Genomic DNA, 18,729 nt, shown 5'->3' with positions numbered 1-18,729 from the left:
TGAAATGAATGTATAGTGTTCAGTCACTGAGTCATCCAACATCAGAACAAATTTTTTTGTGTGATCCCAATAAAGGAACTAACATCTGCCTCTCTCAGACAGTAAAAAGTGCTTTTAGGACAGGGGTGTCAAACTCATTTTAGTTCAGGGGCCACATTCAGCCTAATATGGTCTAAAGTGGGCCGGACCAGTAAAATTATATAAATAATAGGATAAGAACTTAGAAATACTGTCAACTCCAAAGTTTTCTCTATGTTTTTGAGTGAAAAAAGTCAAATTCCACTATGAAAATGTTTCTACCTACGAACCGTACTTTAACATAACATAAACAAATATGAACAACCTGAAAATTCTTCAGAAAAAAAGTGCAATGTAAACAATATTACGCCTCAGTTGATCATTTATACATGTGCATCACAACTTAAAGATTTAGTAAAAAGCACAATATTGTTAAAATTCCACATACTTCTCTTAAGACATTTCAGATTGTTCATATTTGTTCAGGATATTCATATTTTTTGTAAAAGGACAGTCCGTAAATGTAATTTTTTTTCCTAATTTTACTTTTTTTTTTACACTAAAACAAAGAGGAAAAGTTGCAGTTTTCATTATTCATAGGTTATTATGATAATATTTTACTAGTCTGATCCACTTTAGATTGAACTGACCTAAAATGATTTCAACATCCTTGATTATTAATATCTTCAGTGTAATGTTTGTATTTCACAAATTAATCCTAGGGGCCGGATTGGACCCTTTGGCGGGCCGATTTTGGCCCCCAGGCCGCATGTTTGACACCTGTGTTTTAGGATGATTGAAATAACCATTATTTAACAAAACAGTGTTATCCATAAAAAAGAAAAAAAAACTACAGGGTGGGGAAGCAAAATTTACAATGAACATTTAGTTGTTTTTTCTCAGCAGGCACTGCATCAGTTGTTTTGAAACCAAACATATATTGATGTCATAATCCTACCTAACACTATTATCCATACCTTTTCAGAAACTTTTGCCCATATGAGTAATCAGGAAAGCAAACGTCAAAGAGTGTGTGATTTGCTGAATGCACTCGTCACACCAAAGGAGATTTCAAAAATAGTTGGAGTGTCCATAAAGACTGTTTATAATGGAAAGAAGAGAATGACTATGAGCAAAACTATACCAGAAAGTCTGGAAGTGGAGGAAGCAACAAAAAAAACGTACCAAAGCTTTTATTAAAGCTCTCAAATCCAAAATCCTAAAGGATCCAACCAAATCCATGAGAAAAATGGCAATTGAACTTGAGGTAGACAACAAGAGCGTTAGAAATGCAGTAAAATATGATTTGAAGATTTAAATTCTCATGACTTTCAATAAACTAATTGGTCATACACTGTCTTTCAATCCCTGCCTCAAATATTGTAAATTTTGCTTCCCCACCCTGTACATGCATGACCTGCAATATCACAATACTACCTTTTTAGTGCACAAACAACAGAGCGAAATACACATTTAAATAAATACCTAAAAATATCAATATAGTACTTTTTAATATCGATACAGTATCATGAAATAAAATATCACAATATATTGCGGAATCGATATTTTTTTACACCCCTAGGCATAACAGTGTTAAAGTTGCAAATTTAAGATTGTTCATGTTATTCGCATTTTTAAGGAAACTTTGTAGATGTAATTTGACTTTTCTTTTTACTGTTATTATTTTATTGGTCCGGCCCATTTGAGATCATATTGGGCTGAATGTGGCTCTAGAACGGGGGGTCAAACTCATTTTAGTTCAGGGGCCACATTAAGCCGAATTTGATCTGAAGTGGGCCGAACCAGTGAAATAATAACATAATTATATATAAATAATATCAACTCCAAACTTTCCTCTATGTTTTAGAGCGAAAAAAGTAAAATTATCTGATGAAAATGTTCACATCTACCAACTATTCTTTAAAACATGGGGTCAAAGTCATGTTAGTTCAGGGGACAAATTTGATCTGAAATGGGTTGGACCAGTGAAATAATAACATAATAATATATAAATCATGTCAACTCCAAACTTTCCTTACATGATGAAAAAGTTTACATCTATAAACTGTTCTTTAAAACAATGTGAAAAACATGAACACCCTAAAATTTGTTAAGTAAATAAGTGCAATTTTAACAATATTCTGCCTCAGTTTATCGTTGACGTCATGTTCATTACAACTTACAGATCACAGTGGATCTACAAACACACTAAATATTCAGTAACAGGCAGAATATTATCAAAATTACACTTACTTCCAGGGGCGATTCTAAGATCAGAGATTTAGGGGTGCTGAGCATCCAGAGCACTGGCCAGGCAAGAGAAGTTGCACTGTTTTGTACATTTTAACGCAATTTCAGACCATCGTTCCCACATTTGTGAAAGAAAAGCATAACGTTTTTTGGGTATGACAAACTCTGTGACTAAACCATCAAATCTGATAAAAGTTATTTAAATGCTGAGCCACAATAAAAGAGGAATGGATTACAATCATAAAAGAAATATGCCCTAAGTCTAATTTCTGGTGGAAGACAGTCCTCCATTTTGATACAGCAGCTCCTCAATGTAAACATCCACAAAAGAATGGATTTAAGTTCAGGGGAATATTAGTGTCAGATCTACTTCAAAACACTGTCTGCGCATGACAATACATGGACTTTACAGGTTCTATCAGTGGAACATTTATACATCTGTTTATAAATGTGCATAAACCAATATGTGTATATATGGAATAACACTTTATCATATACCGTCAAAACATCAGCAAACCAGTACTTTTGTCATTCGTTTTCCAATTAATCTGATAAAAACACGTAACATTTAGCACATTTAATCTCTGAGGCAGATAATTTCTAAAAAATTGTAGACCAGAGTATATGTTAAGTGTCTCTATGCCAGGGCTGTCAAACTCATTTTAGTTCAGCGGCCACATTCAGCTAAATTTGATCTGAAATGGGCCGGACCAGTAAAATAATAAAATAATAACATAATAATATATAAATAATGTCAACTCCAAACTTTTCTCTATGTTTTAGAACAAAAAAAGTTAATTTACACTATGAAAAGGTTTACATCTATAAACTATCCTTTCAAAAGATGTAAATAACATGAACAAAGTGAAAAAATAAGTGTAATTTTAACAATATTCTGCCTCAGTTTATCATTTACACATGTACATTATAACTTAAAGATCACAGTGGATCTACAAACACACAAAACATTTAATAACAGGCAGAATATTGTTAAAATTGTATTTACTTCTCTTCAGACATTTCAGGTTATTCGCATTTTTTTTGCAAAATTATACTTTGTTTTAGTGTAAATACATGAAAATATTTACATGTGCAAAGAGAAACATTTGGAGTTGTCATTATTTCTATGTTATTATGATAGTATTTGACTGAATCCTGCCCATTTTAGATTGAATTGGTCTGAAGGTGGAACCTGAACTAAAAGGATTGTTCATATCTTAGTGTAATTTTTGCATTTCACAAATTCATCCCGAGGGCCGGACTGGACCCTTTGGCGGGCCGGATTTGGCCCCCGGGCCGCATGTTTGACACCTGTGCTCTATGCTGTATTTTTGTTGTTAAAATATTACGTTTCAACTATGTACTGTATATGGTTTTGACATTTTTCTAGCATGTTAAGAATGGACATAAAGTAAACAAGAAAAAGGAAAAATTTCAGCAACCTTCAAATATTTTAGGGGTGCTGGGAATCAATTTCGGGGTGCTTCAGTACCTCCAAAAATGGGCTAAAAACGCCCATGCTTACGTCTCTTCAGACATTTCAGGGTTTTCATATTTGTTCAGGATATTTATGTTTTCTGTGAAATGATAGTTTGTTTTAGTGTAAATACAGGAAAATTACATGAAAATATTACATTAAAAAAAGAAAAAATTGGAGTTGTAAGAATTTATAGGTTATCATAATAATATTTTTGTCTGTATGTGGAACCTGAACCAAATTTTCTGTGATCATCTTAAGTGTAATTTTTGCATTTCACAAATTCAACCTGCGGGCCGGATTGGAACCTTTGGTGGGCCACATTTGGCCCCCGGGCCGCATGTTTGACACCTGTGCTCTATGCTGTATTTTTGTTGTTAAAATATTACGTTTCAACCATGTACTGTATGTGGTTTTGACATTTTTCTAGCATGTTAAGAATGGACATAAAGTAAACAAGAAAAAGGAAAAATTTCAGCAACCTTCAAATATTTTAGGGGTGCTGGGAATCAATTTTGGGGTGCTTCAGTACCTCCAAAAATGGGCTAAAACGAATTCAACCTGCGGGCCGGATTGGAACCTTTGGTGGGCCACATTTGGCCCCCGGGCCGCATGTTTGACACCCCTGCTCTAGAAAGAAAATGAGTTTGACACCCCTGACATAGGACCTGGACCGTTCATCAGCACCAGGTTGAAATCATCTGAAGACATGTTAAATATGATTGACGCTCTGAGAACACCACATTAACCTCCGTGCGTCTCTGCGGTTCTGTGTCTTTAAACCCTCTGCTTTGACAAGGGCTTTCATTTATCGTTCATTAAGATCAGAGAACGCCGAGCGGCGGCAGAGAAAACTACAGATCTTTGAAGTAAAAGACTACAACTCCCAGGGGAGCGGAGGAGGCAGGGAGTCTGGGTTTGTTGCGTTCATGTTCGATGTGTTTGAGTCGTACGAGCCTCGAGGTGACGCCGTTCGTCTGAAGCGGGCTCTGTCTGATGTTGACAGGTCGCCCGCCGGGACGCATTAGCGAAGAGACTCCGCGCTGTAAGAAATCACCCGTTAAAACAGGATGACTCCCACGCTGCAAAATGTGCAGGGTTTTAGAGGTTTTTTTAGGAAAAATGAGAAGTGGCAGAGTTTATATGACTGTGATGATGTGTCTAGAAGATTATACTTAGAGATTTTACAGTGTTTTTATTTGTAACACTGTGCAAAAGTCTGATTTAACCTTTCTCTATTCTATTCTATTTTCAACAAGAAAATATAGGAAATATGTGCACAACCTTAAAAGACACACAAAAAACTGAATTAAATGTGTTGATACCAAATCTGAAAACCGGAATTTATGGCTGTGATGGTCATAAATTCAATATAAATTCAATATTGCTTCACCTAGGAAGAAAAATCTGGCTTTAAACTTTAAGGAAATGTTCTGTTCTGTAAATGTTCTGATTTGAGATAAAAACATCAATATTTCCTTAAAGGTGCGGGAGGCTTTCGTGACCAATTTTCCATCTAATCTGTAAAACCTCAGTCATATCCTCAGTATCATGAATCTGTCAGTCTTTCTGTCATTACTCACCTGAATCTCTTGCATTACAGTGAACAGTTTCTTAGTGCCATCCACCATAAACAAAACGTAAATGGTAAATGGACTGAACTTATAAAGCGCATTTTCTACACCTTCATGGTGCCCAAAGCGCTTTACAATTCCTCACATTCACCCATTCACACACGCACTCATACACCAGCGGGCGACTGCTGCCATGCAAGGCGTTGCCTGGCCCTACTGGGAGCAATTTAGGATTGGACGACCCACTCTACCAACTGAGCCACAGCCGCCCCCGTGTAAACGTGTGTTTACAAACCAAGTCGGGAGGTCACTCGGGCATCTTCAGAATTTTGGTGCGAAGTGCATTGTGGGAAGGTTTGCTCAGCCACCTCACAGTGGCACCTGGAACAGACACGAGGCGGAAACGGCAGGAGCTCCCTTCCCTCCGTGCATATTCCTCCAGCCGTTTCCGCGTTTCAGCCGTTTCCGCGTCGTGTTTGTTTCATCCATATAATATCATATGGTTGTGTGGCTGCGCAAACGTCCCTTTCCCACAATGCATGTTGAGACAAAATTCCGAAGATGCCGGAGTGACCTCCCGGTTCGGTTTGTAAACACATGGTTTATTTTGGTGGATGGCACTAAGAAATTGTTCACCGAAATGCAAGAGACTCAGGTTGGTAATCACAGAAACACTGACAGATTCGTGATACTGAGAATATGACTGAGGTTTGACAGATTAATGAAAAATTGGTCACGAAAGTCTCCCACACATTTAAAGTTTAATGGGAGATTTTTCTTCCTTAGTGAGATGTGAAGACAGTAGATGGTTAGTTGTGGTAGAAAATTATCATTTACAGTCAGAGCACAAAAAATATTTTAGAAATTTAGAGGAAGAACAGTTGAAATCGTAGTCATGGATTAAAAAAAATCAAGAAACAAAATCACTGTTGAGAGAGTAAAATCCATCTCTGAGGTATTTTGGAAGCAAAGGATAACAATTTAACCAAAACTAACCAATACAATGATATTTATCACAACTTAATGGAAATAATGATGTTTTTATCCCAATCAGCATAAACAGAACATTTTACAGCTGTAGACATGATGTGTCCCAATACTTTTGTCCATATAGTTTATAAACATCATATTACCTTAAAGTTTAATGGGAGACTTTTTATTTCCCTAAGTGAGATGTGAAGAAAGTAGATGGTTAGTCATAGTAGAGAGAAAGAAATTTTTGGAAAATATTTTAGAAATTTAAAACATTTAAAATCATTGTCATGGATATAAAAAAAGAAATCAGTGTTGAGAGAAATGAACTTAAAACCATCTCTGAGGCATTTTGGAAGCAAAGATGATAATTTAAACCAAACTACCAATGCAATGATATTTATCCAGTAATATAAAACTATATTCTAACATTAGTCTTTATTGTTTTGTATCTCAGACCCCTGTTAGAAATGAAACACCTGAATTCAACGTGGTCCCATACTTTCGTCCATATAGTGTAAATCTGCAGGAAACTCATCACTCTCAGAAAGAATAGATTTGTTCCAACTGCAGAGCAATAACCAGATATTTCCATGGTTGTTTGATGCTTATATTAGCGGTTTTACATCATCCCCTCTGAACGGAACTAAAAATTCCTCATGACTGAACCAGTTTTCTGACGATGAAAGACATTTTTTGTAGTGACTGGACTGTTATTGTGAGCACTGGTGGAATGTTATGATCCATGTAGACACAGTTCCTCATGTCTGCTTCAGTTTTTTTTTTTTTTTTTTTTAATGGATTTGTTGCGGTTTTTGGGTGAAAACAGCCTCGGTCGCCCGCTCCGAGTCTTTTCGCTTTGACAGACCGAGATCCAGGCGGAGGTTGAACGCGTATTATTTCTGTGTCAGAGCTGGTTTAAGAGGCAGAGTTTGAAGATCAGCAGCCTCATTAGAGACACGGGAAATGACCACACCGCTCGCGCAGAGGATGAAAAATAGGTTCAATACAGTCGGAAAAAACAAGGAAACGAGGCCAGGGCTGAAGCCAACATCCACATCCATACCGTATCTGTGCTAATGTACGCTGCTGACCTACATGTGACTGGCTGCATGTGAATCCAGACATATACATTAATATCTGCTAAGCCTGTGAGGGATCTCCACCGCAGCCATGGTTATTCCTGTAAATGTGCCCCAAAGCTGCTTTAACACAACTTGCATAATCATCTGACATAATATTCTGTGTATCGCACGGCAGCTTCAAATGAAATATTGATACCGCAGACGCGTGGGAGTCATATCCGCTTCTTTATTTCAATAACAGTTCGCTGGAATTTCACATCGTTGAGAAAGTTGCGTCAACTCCAGTGGGTTTTTTTGCTTAGTTCAGGGTTTTAATGACTCCAACGGGCAAGATTTTTTTAGCTGAGCTGTGTAGATTTTTACCACTTACATACTGTTCTTTTTGTCACAGATCTGTTAAAAATGTATAAATATTAGGGGTGTGTGTCGGCGAGAATCTGGCGATACGATATAAATCACAGAAGTATTAATATCTGGTAGATAAGTTGTAAATGGGGATTATCATATTAGTGTATATAGGAGAAAGGATATGTGATATTATTATTATTAGTAGTAGTAGTAGTAGTAGTAGTAGTAGTAGTAGTAGTAGTATATTGATATTCATACCAAAATAATAATTGCTATATAGTGATCATAAGGAATAGAAATTGGGGTAGGTGTACATAGGTTTTACTTCTTCCTGCTCCTTTTCAAGCATGTATAATTTCATTTCATTTGTTTTATTATTATTATTATTATTATTATTATTATTATTATTATTAGTATTATTAGTATTAGTATTATATTATTCATGACACTGAGGATATGACTGAGGTTTGACAGATCTGATGAAAAACTGGTCAGCAAAAGTCTCCCGCAACTTTAAGATTCCTTAACCCTGTAAAGCACAGGTGTCAAACATGCGGCCCGGGGGGCCAAATCCGGCCTGCCAACGCGTCCCATCTGGCCCTTGGGATGAAATTGTAAAATGCAAAAATTACACCAGAGATATTAATTCTTTTAGGTTCAGTTTACCACATTCAAGTAATTGAATCTCAAGGTGGGCAGGACCAGTAAATATACTATCATAACAACAAATAATAACGACAACGTCCAATTTTCCTCTTTGTTTTAGTGTAAATACATGAAAATAGTTACATTTACAAAGTATAATTTCACAAGAAAATGTGAATAACCTGAAGAAATATGAAATACCTGACATGTCTTAAGAGAAGTAAGAACAATTTTAACAAGATTCTGCCGGTTACTAAATGTTTTGTGTAATTTGTAGATCCGCTATGATCTGTAAGTTATAATGTACATGTGTAACTGATAACTGAGGCAGAATATTGTGAAAATACATTAATTTTTTTATCTTTGAAAGGATCGTTTGTAAGATGTAACCTTTTCATAATGTAAATGTACTTTTTTCGCTCCTAAAAACATAGAAAAAAAGTTTGGAGTTGACATTATTTCTATATTATTATGTATTATTTACTAGTTCCGGCCCACTTAGAATCATATTTAGCTGAATGTGGCCCCTGAACTAAAATGAGTTTGACACCCCTGCTGTAAAGTCTGAACCATTAAATCATTGACAGAAAATTCCAGTTCTTTGAAACTGGAGCCTTTTTGGTCCTTCTGAACAACCAAAAAAAAATCTTTTCAAATATCAGTTTCCTGTATGAGGTCAGTTTGTATCATATTTGATACATCGAGTCTCAAAGCTCAAATATTATTATTTTTCAACAAACAAAACATAATATAACACAAACATGTCAAACAAATTGGTATTGGGAGTGTAAAGTTTCTTGAAAGCAAGTGTAAAAGTTTTCCCAGAGAGTCTCATTTTTATGTGAGTGTAAACTTTTAGTGAATGGACATGTTTTGTGTGAGTTGTGTCAGCTGTTTGCCAGCGAGTGTAAAGTTTTGTGAATGAATGTCAATATTTCTTGTAAGCAAGTGTAAAGTTTTTGTAAACAAGTGTAAAAGTTTTCCCAGGGAGTCTAATTTTTCTTTAAGTGAGTGCAGTGAGCATTAGTTTTAGTATGTGAGCATAAACGTATTGGAAGGAGTGTACGGTTTATATAAGCTAAGGTAAACTTTTTGTGAGCGTAAACATTTTAAGCAAATGTAAACTTTTTGGTAGAGTAAAGATTTTTGCAAATGAGAGTGAATATTTATAATGAATGGAAACCTTTAGTGAGTGTAAACTTTTTGCAAATGAATGTAAACTTTTTTTTCTGAGGTGAAGTTTTAAAGCAACTGTAAAGTTTGGAAGTAATTGTAAAACTATTTTGTCTGCTTGTGAAGGAGTGTAAAGTTTTTTTTTGAAGAGTGTAAACTTATGTGTTTTTCTAAGCGAGTGTAAACCTTTTGCAAATGTTTTATGTTAGTTTTCAGCACTGCAGTTACCATCAACCCCTTTTAATGCAATACATGTAAACACAACTAATACTTTGATTAGAGACAGTTTACTGAAGTTCAGAGAAACTGCAGCTGATTGGACGACTGGACTAACCGGTTATACTACAGCTATTCATGCTGACTTTACTTGACTGACAGTTTTATGAGCCAATCACTGTAGGTCATTATGTTTCCCACCTCTCCTACACTAATGTTTGACTTTATAAAACACATCAAAGATCAGAAAGCTTTTTAGTTCACTTTAAACTGTCAGTTTTGGTTGATTGCAGGTCAAACAGTCCGAACACACACAGTGGTGTAAACAGTTCACCTAAAGGCAGTTATGCAGTCCACTCCCTGAACACACCAGCACTTACATCACACTGTACTCTGACCGGCCTTATCAGAGACAGAGGGCGAGAGACACAGAGAGAGAGAGAGAGAGAAAGTGAAGGTGAAAAGAAAGAGGGAAACGAAGGAGAAACGAACGAATGGGAATGTTCGGATGATCCGGACGGGCTGAAGTATTCACCAGTAAAGGTACGACACAACACACACACTCAGTGGGATTATCGCCGTCAGTGTGTGTGGGTGTGTGTGTGGTGTGTGTGTGTGTGTGTGTGAGTCTTTTATTTTGGCGGGTGAGCGAATGTAGTGACAGACAGGAAGAGACGGGGAGAGAGACGGGCCGAGCGAGCAGTGTTAATGATGTGTTAATAGAGGCATAATCGACGCCACGCTGAGCAGCACAGGCACCTCCTGACTGAGCCTCCACCGCCTCACAGCAGATGCACCTCCTATTACAGCCTCCTATTACAGCTGCTGCACCTCCTAACAGCAGCTGCACCTCCTATTACAGCCTCCTATTACAGCTGCTGCACCTCCTATTACAGCCTCCTCCTAACAGCAGCTGCACCTCCTATTACAGACTACTACTAACAGCAGCTGCACCTCCTATTACAGACTACTACTAACAGCAGCTGCACCTCCTATTACAGACTACTACTAACAGCAGCTGCACCTCCTATTACAGACTACTACTAACAGCAGCTGCACCTCCTATTACAGCCTCCTATTACAGCTGCTGCACCTCCTATTACAGCCTCCTCCTAACAGCAGCTGCACCTCCTATTACAGACTACTACTAACAAGCTGCACCTCCTATTACAGACTACTACTAACAGTAGCTGCACCTCCTATTACAGACTACTACTAACAGCAGCTGCACCTCCTATTACAGACTACTACTAACAGTAGCTGACCTCCTATTACAGACTACTACTAACAGCAGCTGCACCTCCTATTACAGACTACTACTAACAGCAGCTGCACCTCCTATTACAGCCTCCTCCTAACAGCAGCTGCACCTCCTATTACAGACTACTACTAACAGCAGCTGCACCTCCTATTACAGACTACTACTAACAGCAGCTGCACCTCCTATTACAGACTAACTAACAGCTGCTGCACCTCCTATTACAGCCTCCTACTAACAGCTGCTTCACCTCCTCATTAAAACCTCCTAACAGCAGCTGCACTCCTCATTACAGCCTCTCCCAACAGCAGCTGCACCTCCTATTACAGCCTCCTCCTAACAGCAGCTGCACCTTCAATTACAGCCTCCTCCCAACAGCAGCTGCACCTCTATTACAGCCTCCTAATAACAGCATCTTCACCTCCTCATACTCTCCTACTAACAGCAGCTGCATCTCCTCATTATAGCCTCCTACTCAGAACAGCTGCACCTCCTTATTACAGCCTCCTACTAACAGCCGCTGCACCTCCTCATTACAGCCTTCTACTAACAGCCGCTGCCACCTCCTCATTACAGCCTCCTACTAACAACCGCTGCACCTCCTCATTACAGCCTTCTACTAACAGCCGCTGCCACCTCCTCATTATAGCCTCCTCCCAAAAGCAGCTGCACCTCCGTACAGCCTTCTACTACAGCAAGCTGCATCTCCTCATTATAGCCTCCTACTCACAACAGCTGCACCTCCTTATTACAGCCTCCTACTAAGAACCGCTGCACCTCCTCATTACAGCTTCTACTAACAGCCGCTGCACCTCCTCATTACAGCCTCCTACTAACAACCGGTGCACCTCCTCATTACAGCCTTCTACTAACAGCCGCTGCACCTCCTCATTATAGCCTCCTCCCAAAAGCAGCTGCACCTCCTATTACACCCCTACTAACAACGCTGCACCTCCTCATTACAGCCTTCTACTAACAGCCGCTGCAGCTCCCCATTATAGCCTCCTCCCAAAAGCAGCTGCACCTCCTATTACAGCCTACTAACAGCAGCTGCACCTCCTCATTACAGCCTCCTACTAACAACAGCTGCACCTCCTCATTACAGCCTCCTACTAACAACAGCTGCACCTCCTCATTACAGCCTCCCAACAACCGCTGCACCTCCTCATTACAGCCTCCTCCCAACAGCAGCTGCCTCCTCATTACAGCCTCCCAACAACCGCTGCATCCTCATTACAGCCTCCCAACAACCGCTGCACCCCTCATTACAGCCTCCTCCCAACAGCAGCTGCACCTCCTCATAACACATCCACCTCACGTTTTACCTCTTCATTACATCATCCTCCTGACAGCCGCTTTACCTCCTCCCCTCCTTCACCTCCTCTTTACAACATTCTAAAATCCTAGATGCCTCATATTGAACCTGTTTGACTCCTTGCCTTTATCGACAGCGGAGTCTCCTCATCTCATCTTTCCGTCTCATCTCTGTTGGGCTTCTGTCTCCTCTCGTCGGGGTTTTTTTTCACATCCTTTTTCCCGTTATCGTATGGAACCTTCTGTAAATCCTGAACTCCTATGTTGAAACTTTTTTCTTGCATTTCACCTCCTATCCAGTTCTTTGTCTGTTTCCTGTTGTTACACCTCCTCTCCACTGACCTTCTACCTAACCCTCTTTTTCAGATCCTTCTTGAGTGTTCTTCTACCTGGAGCCTCCTTGCCTCCTCTCTGATCGTAGACTCCTCTGTGTATCGGGAACCTCCTTTTCTTCCAACATCTTTTTATCTTCTTTTTGTGTCTTTGTCCTCACACATAGACCTTCTCTGTCTCATGTTAATTATTCATCCTCACCTCCTTCCCTCCTGTGTAGGATCCTTCTTACCTCCTCACCTCCTCCTCAATTATCTAAGAGTTTCCTCACCTCCTTACCTCCTATCTACTGACTCCTTGCCTCCCATCCAGGACATGTTTTGGTTTTGTCTCATCACCTCCTCCTCTGTTGTCTACTGCCTCCTCTCCTTATAATTAGGACCCATCTCACCTCTTGTCTCTATCTCCTCCAATCTATCTCCTTCTCAGTTTCTTGTCTCCTATCTCAAAGCATCCTGGCCTCCTCTTTAGTTTCCTCTCCTATCTAATGGTCTCCTCACCTCCTCATCTACCATTGATGACTGCCTCCCTCTTTCCCTCCTCACCTCTTATCTAGGCTTCTTGCCTCCTCACCTCCTATTCAGGACCATTCTTTGTTTCCTCTCCTCCACAGTTAAGAACCTCCTCATCTCCTTGCCTCCTTTGGCACCTCCTCACCTCACACCTAGGATCCTTCTTGTCTCCTCACCTGGTATTCCGAACCTTTATTGTTTTCATCTTTCCTATCTAAGAGTCTCCTCACTTCCCCCTTCTCCACCTCCTCACCTTGTAACCGGGATCCTTCTTGCCTTCTCTCTACCTAGTATCCTACTTGTCTTTTCACCTCCGATCTAGGACCTTTCTTTGTATCTCTCCTCCTATCTAAGAGTTTCCTCACTCCTTTTTCGTGCCTCCTTCTCCACTTTTCCTCGTACCTGCGATCCTTCTTGCCTCCTTGTCTCCTATTTAGGATCCTTCTTACCTCCTCGTCTCCTACCTAGGATCTTGTCTTTTCACTCCTATCTAAGACCTTTCTTTGTATCTTTTCCTCCTATCTAACAGTTCCTCACCTCCTCACTTCCTATTTCCTGCCTCTTTCTCCACTTCCTTTCCGTACCTGCGATCCTTCTTGTCCTTGTCTCCTATCAAGGATCTTCTTGCCTCCTCGTCTCTACCTAGCATCCTTCTTGTCTTTTCACCTCCTATTTAGGACCTGTCTTTGTATCCTTTCCTTCTATCTAAGAGAGTCCTCACTTCCTTGCCTCTTTTTCCTGCTCCTTCTCAACTTCTCCTTTCCTCCTTGTCTTTCACCTCCTATCTAGGACCTTTCTTGGTATCCTCTCCTATCTAAGAGTCTCCTCATCCTATTTCCTGCCTCCTTCTCCACTTCCTTTCCTCGTACCTGCAATCTTCTACCTCCTATTTCCTACCTAGGATCCTTCTTATATTTTCACTTTCTAAGACCTTTTTTGTATCTTCATCCTATCTAAGAGCTTCCTCACCTTTTTCCTGCCTCCTTCTCCACTTCCTTTCCTCGTAACCTGTGATCCTCTTGCCTCATCTCCTATCTACCATCTTTCTTGTCTTTTCACCTCCTATCTAGGACCTTTCTTTGTATCCTCTCCTCCTATCTAAGAGTCTCCTCACCCCCTCGCCTCCTATTTCCTGCCTCCTTCTCCACTTCCAGTCCTCGTACCTGCAATCCTTCTTACCTCCTTGTCTCCTACCTAGCATCCTTCATGTCTTTTCCTCCTATCTAGGACCTTTCTTTGTATCTTTTCCTCCTATCTAAGAGTCTCCTCACCCCCTCGCTCCTATTTCTGCCTCCTTCTCCACTTCCTTTCCTCTTACCTGCAATCCTTCTTACCTCCTTGTCTCCTTCCTAGCATCCTTCATGTCTTTTCACTCCTATCTAGGACCTTTCTTTGTATCTTTTCCTCCTGTCTAAGAGTCTCTTCACCTCCTCTTTTCTGCCTCCTTCTCAACTTTCTTTCCTCGTACCTAGGATCCTTCTTGCCTCCTCGTCTCCTACCTAGGATCCTTCTTGTCTTTTCGCCTCCTATCCAGGACCTTTCTTTGTATCCTCTCCTCCTATCTAAGAGTCTCCTCACCCCCTCGCCTCCTATTTCCTGCCTCCTTCTCCACTTCCAGTCTCGTACCTGCAATCCTTCTTACCTCCTTGTCTCTACCTAGCATTCATGTCTTTTCACCTACTCTAGGACCTTTCCTTGTATCTTTTCCTCCTATCTAAGAGTCCTCACCCCCTCGCTCCTATTTCCTGCCTCCTCTCCACTTCCTTTCCTCTTACCTGCAATACTTCTTACCTCCTTGTCTCCTCATGTCTTTCACTCCTATCTAGGACCTTTCTTGTATCTTTTCCTCCTGTCTAAGAGTCTCTCACCTCCTCACTCCTTTTTTCTGCCTCCTTCTCAACTTCTTTCTCGTACCTAGGATCCTTCTTGCCTCCTCGTCTCCTACTAGGATCCTTCTTGTCTTTTCGCCTCCATATCCAGGACCTTTCTTTGTATCCTCTCCTCCTATACTAAGAGTCTCCTCACCCTTGCCTCCTATTTCCTGCCTCCTTCTCCACTTCCTTTCCTCTACCTGCAATCCTTTTACCTCCTTGTCTTCCTAGCATCCTCTTGTCTTTTCACTCCTATCTAGGACCTTTCTTTGTATCTTTTCCTCCTGTCTAAGAGTCTCTTCACCTCCTCACCTCCTTTTTTCTACTTCTCAACTTCTTTCCTCGTACCTAGGATCTTCTTGCCTCTCGTCTCCTACCTAGGATCCTTCATGTCTTTTCGCCTCCTATCCAGGACCTTTCTTTGTATCCTCTCCTCCTCACTCTAACTCTGTCCTTTGTGTACATTTGCATCTTATCCTTATTATTAGTATTATTATTATTATTATTATATTTGTATATTTTTAAGCCGCTGATAGACCTTGTTTGTTTCTCCCACCTTCGCATATGCTCATCCATATTTAATGTACGCCATCCACCATCCTGTGTGCTGTGTGGGTGTCCCTGTGGGAATGATTGTGTACAAATGAAACGGTGTCAGTGGATGGGTCGGTCTGCTGAGTGAACGTACGCTTTGTGTTTGTGTGCGTTTCCCGGACCGTGTGGGAGTGTTGTAGTGGTGTGTGCGACTGTGTGTGTTTTGCGGACTCCCCGCTGTCTGACACCATCTGCCGTTTCTTTCTGATGAAGCAAAAGAGTCGAACGGAGGGAGGAACCGATCCCAAACACTCGGAGAACGCAGGAACCGTTCTCTGCTGATTAAAACGTTTCATCAGCAACATTTTACTGTTGCTAAGAGACGCATTAAAGGGAGCGCAGTCAGTTCTGGTGGTTTTCGTGATGATTTAAAGTCTGATAAAGAAGCCGAGGAGGTGAATGAGCTGCCTCGGAGGAGAAGAGGGGGTAGAGAGCTTTCAATAAAGAATGAGGGGGTGAAAACGCTTCGGAGGGTTTTACTCGACTTAAAAGAGCTAACATGTTTGTGTTTACAGTTTTTCTCAAGTTTACAGGTTTAACTTATGCCTCCTCAAATCTACTACCCTCTAATATCACTAGTTTTCTTATAAATGAAATGTTGACATTAGAGGTTGTATGATTATATAGTGTGATGGTAGTGAAATTTAAAAAATGTGGTTATAGTGGAAGTCAGTGGGATGTTTTTGAGGACGAGGGAGTATCTGACATACAGAAAATATACTAATGCAATGTTGATAATCTTTGATGTATCAAAACCTCTAATCACAACTAGGGGTGTAACGGTACAGAAAAATGTCGGTGTGTTTTTACTACAGGGGTCTTAGGTTCCATACATTTTTCAGTACAGTGAAGGAGACCAGTTGATTTAAAAAAAACTTTAAATAAACCGAACTTGACGAAACAATTCCATTTGGTGTGAACTGGCAGCCATGCTTCCATCAGCCTGCCCCAGGACAGCTGTGGATAAAATGTAGTTTACCACCACCAGAGTGTGAATGTGAGAGCGAATGAATAATGGATTAATGTAAATAAAGCGCTTTGGGGGGCCTTGAAAAGCACCAATAGAAATCTAATCCATTATCTATGACAGGTGTTCATGGTGTTTATGTTCACGGTGTTTACAGGTGTTCATGGTTTTATGTTCACGGTGTTTACAGGTGTTCATGGTGTTTATGTTCACGGTGTTTACAGGTTCATGGTGTTTATGTTCACGGTGTTTACAGGTGTTCATGGTGTTTGTTCACGGTGTTTGCAGGTGTTCATGGTGTTTATGTTCACGGTGTTTACAGGTGTTCATGGTGTTTATGTTCACGGTGTTTACAGGTGTTCATGGTGTTTATGTTCACGGTGTTTTACAGGTGGTCATGGTGTTTAGTTCACGGTGTTTGCAGGTGTTCATGGTGTTTATGTTCACGGTGTTTACAGGTTCATGGTGTTTATGTTCACGGTGTTTACAGGTGTTCATGGTGTTTATGTTCACGGTGTTACAGGTGTTCATGGTGTTTATGTTCACGGTGTTTACAGGTGTTTACAGAGGTCTGTGTCGTTAAATCTGTTCACTGCTGCTGAGTTTGTTCTTCAGAATTACCGCTGATCTCAGATTATTGTGGATTTGAGCTACTTTGTTACTGATCATACTCAGTGATTTCATTTCTTCCTGTTTGCAGCTCAGCCGCCATGTCTAAAGCGACGGTGAAGAAGCTGCACTGGCGCTCCAAGGTAACGCCATGTTTTTAATTCAGTGTTTACTGACGGCAGGGCTACTACAAGTTTCCACAAGTTACATTTAAGACTTTTTAAGACTTTTTAAGATTACTTAGTACAGATTTTAATGCCATTTCACAGCCAAACTGGCAAAAATTCATGACTCCGAGAATTTAGGGAAATGTATTTATTTACTTCAGTGCCTTGATTCCCACCGTTCCAAGTCATTTCTCACCGGGGGCTGCAAAGTTAATGATAATTGGTTCCTAATTTCAATATAAATTGTCGGGTTGGAACTGCTGGAACTGAGTCGACTAGCGTTACTTTCTTTGCAGTTTGGACGTTTAACAAACACATTTAAACACAACACAGCCAACAAGTTTATGGCAACATAACTTCAGACCTACTGAATCAAATTTAATACCTTTTAAAGACTTTTTTAAGGTATTAATGCAGATTTGTAAATTCAAGACTTTTTAAGACGCCGCTTGAACCCTGAACTTTGGAGAATGATGAACACAAACCTGCAGTGGTTCTGTACATTCATGCCTCCTGTCGTGTCCTCTCAGGTCCAGGAGAGCTTTGTGCCGCTGGGCGGCGGCTCCGGAGAGCTGGGGCTGGCCATCGGGGCGGGGCCGACTACGGCGAGTTCCCGTTCGTCACGGCCGCCCCTGGAGGTGGGGCCACAGGGCGACATCATCCTAGAGATTGGTGGGACGCCAGTTTTAGGGATGACTCTGGGCGACGTCAGAGAGTCCTCAACTCCTGTCCTCATCCAATCAGAATCAAGACGGTCTCACCAGGTGAGTACAGAGGTCCATCACAAAAACAAATGTCACCTGGGTCACATGACTCCACCTGCAAATACAAAGTACATCAGTTCAGGAGCGTCAGTGTGATTTACATGTGAGTTTTTCCACAGTGGGTTCAATCCTCTAACGTCTAAAACATCTGTCAGTTCCATCACAAATATTCTACGTCTGCTCCATCTACAGTCTGAGCTCTCCTCCTCTCATGATGTCATTAAATAATCAGATTTCATTGGTCAGCCTGTCGGTTCTGTGTGTGTAGTGTGTTTAACGTGTCCTGTTGTGTCCACCAGGCTCGTCCCTCTGTAAGGACCTCAGGTTGTACCTCAGTAAATGTTTCACCCCAGGATCCATGGACAGTCAACTACAGCAGCTCATCCGAGAGAACCTGTACCTGCGCGCCGTGCCCTGTACGACACACCTCAACACCTGAACGCACCACGACACCTCAACACCTGTACACACGTCAACATTTTAATACACTCTAACACCTGAACACACCACAACACCTGAACAGACCTGAACACATATTGGCACCTGAACACACCTGGACACACACATATATGTACACACGGC

At 40.6% G+C, this 18,729-nt stretch overlaps 1 pseudogene; it reads left to right on the top strand.

The window, feature by feature from the left end:
• The window catches only part of LOC115422036 (membrane-associated guanylate kinase, WW and PDZ domain-containing protein 2-like), an 80,002-nt pseudogene that overhangs the window by 28,766 nt on the left and 32,507 nt on the right, over window positions 1-18,729 (top strand).

This window comes from Sphaeramia orbicularis, chromosome 7, assembly GCF_902148855.1.
Source record: "Sphaeramia orbicularis chromosome 7, fSphaOr1.1, whole genome shotgun sequence".
Taxonomy (NCBI): Eukaryota; Metazoa; Chordata; class Actinopteri; order Kurtiformes; family Apogonidae; genus Sphaeramia; species Sphaeramia orbicularis.
The sequence above is the reverse complement of the archived record's forward strand: the minus strand, read 5'-3'. Positions and strand labels throughout refer to the sequence as shown.